The sequence below is a fragment of the Sinocyclocheilus grahami genome, unplaced genomic scaffold, assembly GCF_001515645.1.
Source record: "Sinocyclocheilus grahami isolate Dianchi unplaced genomic scaffold, SAMN03320097.WGS_v1.1 scaffold38.1, whole genome shotgun sequence".
Classification (NCBI taxonomy): Eukaryota; Metazoa; Chordata; class Actinopteri; order Cypriniformes; family Cyprinidae; genus Sinocyclocheilus; species Sinocyclocheilus grahami.
Genome location: NW_015505217.1, coordinates 231,434 through 243,631, shown reverse-complemented (window position 1 = coordinate 243,631; position 12,198 = coordinate 231,434). Strand labels below are relative to the sequence as shown.

Sequence of the window (12,198 nt, the reverse complement as noted above, 5' to 3'; positions counted from 1 at the left end):
TTATAAATATATTATTCGCAAAGAATGGCTTCTCCATCATTTATTAATAAAAAAGATTTGTGTGTGTGCCACAGCTCTGTTCAGTCAGAAATCACACAGAAGTAAATTATGTTTATAATATAAAGTGGTTATAATGTCTAATTGATTAAATTAGGTGTTAAACATTAATTAGTCAAATATAGACAATGATATTTTTTTTAAATAATGTTTGTGTTTTAGATGATTCCAAACATGAGTTGCTGGCATCATCAGCGAGCTTATCTAACTACCTTAACCAACCAGTCTTGCTTTTTCAGCCAGCTCAGTTTCAATGCTTCGCAATGATTTCTTCTGAAACTCTAGAGCAGGGGTGTCAAACTCATTTTCACTGAGGGCCACTTCAACATTATGGTTGCCATCAAAGGGCCGGTTGTAACTGTAAGACAAATGTTACTATTCCTTAACATATTGATAAATAACTCTCTTTATTTTATTATTACTTATTTAAGTTACAAATATTGCATGCGTTTGCATAGATCTGTTATTTTAACATAAATCCTTTTAATTTATCAAGTTAAGAAATCAAAATTACAAGACAAGTATCATCAAACACAAGTCATTACATGAACTTTGTTAAAAACGTTTTTTGTTACATTTATGGCACAACAAATAATTGTGAGCTGCTAAGAACGTGTGACAGATATGGTATGAGCCCGGTCTCATGAAAATGCGTATCAATAGCACGATTTTCTGTTTCTATTTGGCATGCAATTTATAAGCAGAAATTTACTTTGGTGTGCATATGATACGCAATCAATGCTTGTAGTAGAAAAAAATAAGTGGTACTCAACCCCACTCCCCCACCCAAAAATAAATAAATACAAACTAAAGTACTAAAAAAGTACTTTTTAATTTTCATAATTCGCAATGAATGTACAGGTGCATCTCAATAAATTAGAATGTCGTGGAAAAGGTCATTTATTTCAGTAATTCAACTCAAATTGTGAAACTCGTGTATTAAATAAATTAAATACACACAGACTGAAGTAGTTTAAGTCTTTGGTTCTTTTAATTGTGATGATTTTGGCTCACATTTAACAAAAACCCACCAATTCACTATCTCAGCAAATTAGAATATGGTGACATGCCAATCAGCTAATCAACTCAAAACACCTGCAAAGGTTTCCTGAGCCTTTAAAATGGTCTCTCAGTTTGGTTCACTAAACCAAATATGATTGCGTATCATATGCACAACAAAGTCAATTTCTGCATATAAATAGAACTCCAAATAGAAACAGAAACTTGTGGTACTGATACGCACTTTCATAATTTACTAAATAAAGCAGCATAGATTTTTATTTTAAGACAATCATAAGCTCTCGCGGGCCACATTAAATGATGTGCGGGCCAGAATAGTTTGACACATATGCTCTAGAGGAAGCATATATGAGAGTATTTTCTCAGGTAAAAAAACTGAAAAAGCAGAAGATGCATCTCCATCTGCTCTTCAATTCTATCTAGGAGAAACAATTGAGATCTCATATTAAATACATCTCTTTTTCTTTCCTACGGGACATCGCCAGGTGCTCAGAATGATACGCTGATCCAAAGACAGCTGCCTTTCTTTGATATGTTCTCAGAACATGGCACCAAGAGACTATTTCAATACCTATCTACTGAGAGGGAGACGGAAGCAAACACAGAGACAAAGGGAGACAGTTTCCTGTATTGAAGGGCACTGTAAGATGTTTTTTTTAGTTCATTTCTTTCACATGTCCTTCATTTTCTTTTTGTTCCTATGTATAGATGGCTAATATCCACAAAACGCTGCTTACATTTCTTTGAACCAATTCCACACAGACAGTGCAAGTGAGCTGAAAGCTCTGCGTCATTTCAGCAGCATCATGCTAATGTTAGATACTCATCCAGCTACTGAAGAGGGTGGAGGAGGATAGCATACGTCTTTGTTTTCGTAGCCACAATTGTACACACCTGCTTTAATCAGATCCTCCATAACCCATTTCAGCCGGCACTCCACATGTCCAGGATTTGAAGCTTTTACACTAATGTTCAGTGGGTCTGGTTTATTTTGAATGAACTCTCTGCCAATGACGACTGGACAGTTAAGTGCTTATTCAGATTCAGATATAAGTGGCAGAAATGGTTTGGCATAGACTGAGAGCTGGAATGACATTAATGGTCTCTCTCTTCGTCTCTCTCTATCTCACTTTGTGCTGTAGTTGTGATACGTGAGTGATGTGCTTGCTGTTGTGGGGTTAGTAAGAAAAATATTACTTGTTCTTTATTTGGCTCTTTTTATTTGCCGCTTGAACTAGTGGTTCCAAATGAACGTATGTTTAATTGAATTTAATATTGAATTTAATATTTTTAATTTGGCATTCAATTAAATTAATATTTAAAATTTTAATTATGCATGTTAGTTTTCTCCTTTTTTACATTTATATTACATTTTCCAACATCTAAAACTTAATCTTTAATAACAATAAAAATGAATGAAGACACTGTTAAATGTAATATTTAGCAAATTGCAGAATGAATATCCATTTTCAACTATGCATTATAGTATTATGATTCAGTTGTAACATTTTAAAATGTTTTGTTTTATTATATGGAATATGGAAATGTAATATATTTACTTTAATTTATTTATTCATTTTTATTTAATTATACATGCTCATTTAGCTTATTTTTACATTTGGATCATCTTTACAGTCATCTATCTTTAATAACATTAGTAATTTAATGACACTCTATAATGTTCACTAAATGAATATCCATTTTTCATACTATAAATTATAATAGTATGATTTGGTTGTAGCATTTAAAATGATTTTATTTTATTTTTATTTTAGGAATCTAGTAATTCCTTAGCAACAAGAATCTTAGACTTTTGCACAGGCAAGCATTAGTAAATGTTTCTGAAAGCTTGAAATGTATATTTATATGCATTTTGTATATTGCATATTGTAAAATTTATATTTATATTTCCCTGTTTGTTTGTTGTCATATTTGTGGTGTTTAAATTACTGATCATTTTCTATTGGGTAGAAGTTAATCTTGCGTAGCCAGACCTTCAGACTGATGGCAGAAGGTGTGGGAACCTTGGCCTCTTTGAATGGCCAAGGCCTGCCCAAGAGGCCATATGACTGACAGCTAAAGCAACCAATCACATTTTTTATGTGCCGCGACATGTTTAGGGGCGTAGAAATGTCGCCACAATAACAGACAGGTGTGTAAAACTCTTGGACATATTTTAAAGATTCTATGCCACAAACTTTAAATATTTCAAATACTTTTGAAAATCCAGCGTTTAGTTGATCCTGATAAATGCTCGTCGTCACAGTAGTAAACAAGGCGGCTTTCTTCTTTCGTGAGGGGGTTTGGCGCCATGGCATTTTTGTTTCAAAAAAACGATTTGGACATATTACAGAGTATTTCTGTGCCAAATACACACTTCCGGGTTTCTTACAAGTTTCGGAAAGTTTTTTCATTTTCATTACATCATGAAGGGTGGAATTCCTTATATGGGCACTTTAAAATCAAATTAAGGCATTAAACATTTATTTTAAATCAAATGAAAATTAAACCCTTTTATTTTTTGGCAAACAAACTGAGGTTTACTGTTGAAATCAATACATGGAAGAAAAATTGTGTGGATATTCCTTTAAAACATTTTTTAATAAGCTAATAATTGTATAATTTTTTTCTACAATTAAGTGATTAATCTGGTTGTAATATTTATTTTTATCATCTAATTGTTTAATTTAAATTTGATAGAAAATGGAATGTTTAAAATACATGTACATTATACTGTACAAAAGTAATACAAGAGTAATATATTTCTGTTACATGTTAAACCGTAGTTTTATTTTGACAGGTTGCCTTGAAGTTTCTGTGTGTATACAATATGATGATGCTAGTTTTCTCAAATGAAACGGTCAAATTCTCGCAAAGTGACTCTCACAGCAGCTCTGGAGATCAAATTTTGTGTTCATGCCGTCATATAGTGAGACGCAGAGGACGAAAATCACACGTGCTTCAGTATTTGTGTAGTAAACAAAACCGCGTTTCCGCCATTCATACATACAGAGGCAAGCGGAACGTGCAGGATTCATATTTAAACCGTCTTTTTGTATTTTAATATTCACAGACACTAGTTCATATCGCAATTCGAATTAAGTGGCAGTGGCTACTTTTGATTTATTCGTCCAAAATTGACAAATTCCTTGGCATTCCGCGCTATAGAGCAAATTACGTTTTTATGAATGGACTCCACAATCCCGTCCGCGTTTTTCGCAGTAACCATATGGCCCTAGAAATGTAACCACACTTCAGAACATTTTGGCTTGCCCTGTGTGTTGTTTGAACGAGTTGCAGGGGTGACCTCATGTCACAGGGTCTCTCTTTCTCTCTGTAGCATATGCGCCTATATGCGTTCTCAGGTACCAAAATTTGGCACCGATTGATTTAACGTGAATTGGTACTCGGTAGTACCGATGCAATTTGGTCGGTACCCTTAAAAGTACAGAGTTCGGTACCCAACCCTACCCAGAAGAACGTTCCTGCACATGCATCGACCAGAGCTTGAGCAAGAGCGTGCCCATCAACACGGGACTCACTCAGGAAGAATGCCTCTAAAGAAGTGTGTTTTTGGTTGTAAGGAAAAGATAACCTTGTTCAGCTTCCCGAAGAACCCAGCATTGCATGAACAGTGGATGCAGTTTGTTTTAGTTTGTTTTGCAAGTGTGTTTGTTGACAAACACTTTAAACGAGGCCCAGGTCGACACTGGATTTGCACATCGTTTGATACTTAAAAGATCCCGGTCATGATTTGGAACGGCAGACGGTAAATGAAATGGCATCAAATGTCTGTGTTTTGTTGGCAATCAGCGCTCAAGTGCTTGTCACTCTTAAGCTCCACCCATGGCATGCCTCCAGGAGCTCGGCTATTTTCGGAGAGAATCGTAAAGCTGTATATTTCTTTTATAAATATGATAAAACTAAAGACTTTTTGGAGATATGAGGGATGCAGTACTACTCTATGGCAGGGCTGTACGTTAACCTTTTTTTCACATAGCAATGGTGCTGCAGAGGTTAAAAATTTTGTAGCACAGCCCAAAAAGTTGTAGCACAAGTATAAAACGTCTGCTATTATGTCTGAAAACAAACACAAGTTCATCACTTAAACAAACATTGATGTTCCAAAGAGCACAACAAATACAAACCATCATAAAACTAGTTTTAAACAAAACAATGTTATGTACAAGCAAAATTTTTCTTTATTTGCTAAAAATGGAAGCATGCAGAAACATAACACCTCCTACACCTCAACAAAATAAAAAAGAATGGCAGACATTTAGGCCAAAGTGGGTGAAGATAAAAAAATATTTTTCATAATTTTATCTTTGTTATGGACCCTTTTCACAAAACGGTGATGACGTGTTTCAGTGGTCATCAGCATCATAAATCCTCCAAAGTTTTTAACATTTAAATTTTTTTTTTAAATGTATGTACATTTATAACACTATATTTTGTATTATATTACCTTTGCATCACATTACAAAAAAACGAATTAACGCTAATTCGAGGGTGTTTCTAATACTGTGCCTATGGGAGTGACGGTAAATTTGACATCGTTCTCTCTTCTGACTGTCATTACCAGTTTCTCTTTATTTTTATTTTTTTTATTTTTTTTTTAAATTCATGAAAAGATTATCGTGGAGGTTTTCTTTTGCTATTTGAGCAAATGGGAGTGCAAAAAATATATATATATATTTGTGGTAGTCTCCCATTCATCACTATAGATTAACCCATCTATGATGACTTCCACTGCTGAGAAACCCGGAAATGTGAAAAGGGTCTATTAAAAAAATAAAACCGTTTCGTAACCCATATTCTTCAAAGTATCTTATTTTGTGTTCAGCACAAGAAAGAAATGAATACAGGTTTGGGACAATGTAAATGAGCAAATAATGACAGAATTTGTATTTTTGGGTGAACCATTCCTTTAATGACAAACTGCAGCATGTTTAGTACTGTTGCTTTAAGAGCTGCATGCAGCCCTTTCTCTCTCAACTGTTTACTTTCATTTCAGACAACCAACTGTGTTTAAATGTAAACCTTGTGTGTTTTTGACAGTATTAGATACAAAATCAATCAGATGCGAAAGACAACTTTTAGTCTAGTAATCAGGCGCTGTTTTAGTGTGCGGTGTGCGTGCGCTTCATGTGTAAATGCGCTCAGAAAAAATGCATGTTAGAACAGCACGTGAATTAAATGTTTAAGCAGATGCTAATAATTAGTGCTGGGCGGTATACCGGTTCATACCGAATACCGGTGTTTATTTTTCTTATGATATGAATTTTTAAAATACCGCAATACCGGTGTCGTTTAAATAATGTTCGGAACGCGTTTGAGGAGGGGTCTCTTTTCACTGTTGCACTGTGGCAAGGACACAGCTGTATGTGTTACTAAGCGTGAAAGTTCTGAAACTGAAGCTGTAGAACTAGTAGAACGTGATGACAGAAGAACTCATCCACAAAATCCACCGCCCGCTGCCATCAGCTCCCACGTCTCACACACACACAAGCGCGACTTCACCGCTAGATTTAGCCACTTTCAGACCCTTTTAGCGGCTTTTTCCCCATAGAATATATATACTGACAAACCTAGCGACTTTTTTGGATAAACCTTAGCTATGATTCAGTTGGAAGATGTCGCCAGTGCTGCCCCGCGAGCGCGAGGTCTGACTCTCCCGGCGCAGTGTCGTCTCTCTCTGCGTCTGTTCTGTGCAGTGAGCGGCAGAGAAGCATCGCTTTCAGCTGGCTGTACCACAGCCGACTCGTCAATAAATAAGTACAAAACAGCGTTTCCAAGCACATGTCACTTACTGACTGTTTGGAATTATAAATATGAGCATAGTTCGTCTATTAATATAGCATGTTGATTTTATCAGACGATGTCGCAGTCAGTAGAAAATGTGGTTTACACCCGGTCATGCATGGGGAAAAAAATATAATACCGTCATATACCGTGAACCCGGTATAATTTTGAAAAATACCGTGATATTAATTTTTGGTCATACCGCCCACCACTACTAATAATGTACTTTTGTGATTGCGCATAAGTGCAGTTTCCCATGAGTGAATGTATGTCGCATTGTACAGCACATTGAGGTGGATGCACCAGAACTGCAGCTGATAGAATGTGCGCTGTAGCACAATACTACGATATTTCTTCAAAAACAGATCGCACACCCATAACTACCAAGTATAATCAATCTCACACACACAAACAAGCACATCGAAATCACTTATTGTATCGCACGTGTGATGTATATGCGACATATATGTCTGTACACTGCACTGTACAGCCCTGCTATAGGTACTCAAGATTAACATCAGTGTGGGTGAAACTGTGTGTGTTATGCCCCCTTTAAAGAACGCTACACACACGTCTCCCGAAAATCCTGTATAATCTAACCAATCCGATGATTACTTTGAAACTCCTGAAGTGTTTCCACCTAAGTGTGTCGTATGCATCAGACGTTCAGCCAGCGGTCCGTGGACGTGACGTCTGAGGCTGAGACTAGGTGGAAGTCAGCTTGGAGACTCTTCGTTTTTTGTCCATCAATAACCAGGTCTCATTGGCTTTATTGAATCAATAAACAAGACCTTAAAAGTCCTACTATTCCTTTCTCTTTCTTTAATTCTAATAACACCTGTGATGGATGGATTGTGTAAGGTGGCTGTCAGCCAGAGGTCTAATAACCCTTCGCCTCATGCGACCCAGACCTGTCAGCCTGCCTTTCCAGTGCTGTCGGGCCTCTGGAATCTCATCAAAGATGCTGGAAATCTGCCCTAGCATCCGCCGCTCCGCACCAGCCAGGCAATTGAAGCTAGAGACTTAACCATGACAGGGACTTCAGGCTAGGAGCAGCGCTTCTGACTTCTGGAATGTGCTTCTGTAGTTGCGTCAAAGAGCTGGCGAAGTTTTCACCGCCACTTCCGTCACCCTCTCATTTGTCATGCCATGATCTGAGATACTGTCTCTTTATTACTTGCTGACTCTACCTCCTCCGTATCGCTTTCTCATTCAGGACATGTGGGTTTCCGAAACTCTGCCCGAGGGCTGAGTTTAGCTGGCTGGAAAATGCACTAATCCTTTTTAGAGTGCTTCCTAATCCAAGCCTATTGAAGAGAGGAATAGAGATGCACTACTCTGCGACACATGGCCGGATTCCATCAGCGTACTGTACACAGACTCATCACGAGTTTTCAAGGGCACCCTATGCCTCTGAGCGAGGGAATTGTAAATGCATGAATCAGGGAATTGAAAGGAACATAAAACAAGCTGATAGAGGGCTAATAAACAAGGAGACGGAAAGAATTAAGAGCATGTCTCCGGTCCTGCTTTCAGTGTGGTGGTTTTGTTGCTGGCAGGGATAGAAAAAGAAACTCCACTTCTATTCAAGTTCATTTTCACTCTCTTCTCTGCCTCTCCCTGGTGGGTCCCAGACAGATCATTTCGGTCTCCGCAGGGAAGGTTGAGATTGTTGGTAATTTTGCACCTAAATAGTTGTGGGACAGGGAGGGGAGAAGATAAGAAAGTGATCCGGTCCACCATGTTGTTTTTCCTTCTAAGAGGTAAGCAGCTGCATCCACAAACACTTATTATTACTATATTATTAGTCATAATTTACTCTCTCATATCAGTCCAAACCTGTATGAGTTCATTCTGCGGAACACAAAAGATATTTAAAATAATATTTCAAATGCTTTTGTCCATATAATGAACACCAGTGGGGACCCCATTGTATAGACACAAAAAACACACATTTTTCAAAATATCGTTCCGATAAAGAAAGAAAGTCATGCAGAACAACATGTGGGTGTGTAATTGATTTGATCATTTTTAGGTGAACATTCCCTTTAAGAAACTGACAAAAAGAGGTGAACCAGCAGATGGAGACTTACGGCAGATATTCTCCAGCTCTTTTAACATCATAGATTTCCCACAGGGTTGTCACTTCATAATGTCCGGCAAAGTGTGAAAATTTTCATTTTTAATTAGCTTTTTCCAGTGAATCTCCACTAAATCTCTTCTGTAGGTGGGAACAGAGGTCTTGATGAATTCAGGCCAGTTGTGGTGTCAGTTTGACGTTGATGTGTAGCCAATCAATTAACACTTTGCCACCGCCATCTTTTTATAGGTTCATGGTTGAACCATCATTTATGTAAAGGCACACAAGGATGCTTGTTACAGCATCACGTGTTCGCATTATTTTCCCCACTATTTTCCTCATCATTTGAGCTCGGCAGCGTTATTGTGACTCATGGCACTTTAAAAAATACTGAGACCACAGTTATCTGAATCAGTGTTTTTGCACCTCGCTGAGCTGTGAAAGGTAAATTAGCTGAACAGCATCTCTGTAGAAAAAGCTTTCTCTGCGGTAGGGAACTCTAATCATCCGGAATAAGGTTTCAGGTTTATAAAGCCCTAGATTTGATCTGGTCACGAGGTGCCGAAGGAGTAAAATCTGATTGTGAAACATTATGTGGACTCGGCTATGAAACAAAGCCCAGGATTGAGTCACTATCCATTACCGTTGCGAATAAATGAATGCCAGTGCCAGAGGTTTGCATTCCCCACGTCTTATAAAGAACAAACACTAACTTTTTACAAATTGACAGGCTCAGCCTGTGCTGTCCACACTCAGGAGTAAATGATAGTTTGATTGCTTTTATACTTGAAAAGCTGCCAGCGAAGTGACCTTGGTGTTTTTCCTGACTTTAGAAGGATAGATTTTTTTTCCTTTTTTGCAAGGAAGGACTGTTTGTGTTTGGATTGGTTGTGTTATGGTCCTATGACTTCTTTTGAAAGTCATTGTGTAAAATAACTGCCCTTACCCTTGACTGTGTCACAGCTCCATAATGATACCCATTAAGCCCTTGAGTTCAGGACATGGCCACTGATCTGCCTTTTTGACTGCATGTGGGTGTCTTTGAAAGTTGTGGATGGGAGTATGCAAATCAAAGCAATATCACAGCATCAAACCTTTTACATGGTGAATTTCAAAGAAGAGTTTGTACATTACACAACCTCGAGATTATACAGCCACTCACTTTGAATCACTTCCAGTCGATCTTAAGGAGGTCCTGTGCAATTTGAATAAAATGTTAACAAAGGTTGAGTTTAGTCTACACACATTTACCGTAGTTCAGCAAATTTCAATACTATGGAGCCCTTAAGGGGACATAGTGATGGAAAAAAATTTGAAGTGGGAGGAAAAATGTTCAGTGCGATTGTGGTGTTTTGCTAAATTTTGTGTTCCCTCAAGTTTTGAGTTCATCTGAAAAACTTTGCGTTCACTTGCAAAACCTTTTCTTGGGGGAATGCAAAACATTTGTGAGAGAATGCGAAGTATTAAAAAATATTTTTTCCTTCCATCTCAATTTTTTTTCATCTCCATGTCCCTTTAGTGTAGGCAATTCCCTTATGCAATACATTACAGCTGCAAACAACCTCCAAAACGAGCTGATATAAAATCTGTATTGTTTATTCATGAGGTGTTCCCAGCTATCAACCATTCGTCATGATAACTGTCACCTTGCCTAAGACAAAATGCAGAAAATGACACTTTATTGCAAACGAAGGCTTTACAACCTTTACATTTGTTTTGATTCAGGGCTATTGCCCTTCATTTGAGCATGCACAAATGTGTCGTTAGACTGGCTAGACTGTTAATTTTGAGGAAAGGAAAAAATCGAACCGCCTGCTAGGCAGGTTAGCTAGCTAACATGCTTGTTAGCATAAAATAGTTTTGATCTCATTCACTGCTCGAGAGAGATAGATCCTGATGGATGTATCTGAATAATACACGTTTTCTCCTCTATGTGATAACGGACTTTATCCTGAAAGTATGTCCTGTAATTCCACATGCCCTGGAGAATAAATTCAGTCACAATTACAGTACGTTTTGAATTACTAGTACACAGCAGGTTTTGTGGAAGGCTGAGAGAGTGTTTTCACATCATGTATTTGCTCAGTAATCAGAAACAGATCTTAACGACCTGCATAATGGCCTGTCAAGAGCCCCTGCTTTCAACATCCGTGGACACCTCCCTCCTCAGCAATTATTGATTTGATGAAATACAATACATCTAGAGCCTTAATCAGAAGCTATTGTTGCCCACATGAGCTTTACACATTTAACGAGATCACCAATGTTTGAACCTGGTCCTTGTGTCCCGATTTTACAGATTTTATTTTAAAACTCTGATTTGAACATGCAGGGGTTTTAAAGATTGTTTGCATCATCACTCAAAATCTTTCTAGATTTTTACATGATTGTTTTTTTTATAAATAAATACAAATTATTTTACCTCTACTAATTAAAGTGATAAAATATCATTATGTGGTTAGTTGATTTCACTTTTTTTATGATTTTTTTAATTTAGTGTATTTTACTTTTAAATATATATATTATTATTATTATTATTATTATTTATTTTTATTTTTACTTCTAAATAAACATATATATATATATCTTTTTTATTTAACAGTGCGTTAGTGCTGGGGATGTTTTAGTGACTCTTTCTGCATGCTACACTGACACATGACTAACACAGTCAATTGGTTAATTCCTAAATGAATCAGTGGCTAACTTTGAATCATTCACTCAACCGATTCATTCCGATTCACACCAATACTGTGTGTTGCTTGTAGATGCTCAACAATTGATTCTACCGTGCCCTTTTTTAACTATTTTTTTGTTGATGGAGCAAAAATAGCAAATAACTGGCAATGTTGTGTCAAAAATGTACTTTACTCAATATTAAATTGTTTACATTTCTTAAAGATTTCTCATTTGCTTACGAAGACAAAGGATCATGGCTGGTGAATTAATTGCAACTACAAAATAACAGTTGCAATGCTGTCATGATCCTGCAGGGGTGTGGATTAGCTATTATTGTTCCTCTCAGTGTGCTAGACTCCGTTTTTGTTGTGTCCTGAGCACAAGTGCTTAGAGACCAAGAGCATGAAGCATATTCATTAGTGTCGTTTTTCCTGTTGTGTTGTATGTCATGTTCATGTGTGCCTAATAATCTTTTTGTGTATGTTTTTGTGTAAAACGGCAGATGTAATGAAGGCTCTGGTGAAGCGAGGCCGCCGCCTCAACACATCTGCAATCTCATG

At 37.1% G+C, this 12,198-nt stretch overlaps 1 protein-coding gene across 1 annotated transcript in view; it reads left to right on the top strand.

Moving 5' to 3' along the window:
- Positions 1–12,198, top strand: part of furinb (furin (paired basic amino acid cleaving enzyme) b) — a 111,287-nt gene that overhangs the window by 79,517 nt on the left and 19,572 nt on the right. The window lies entirely within an intron of this gene.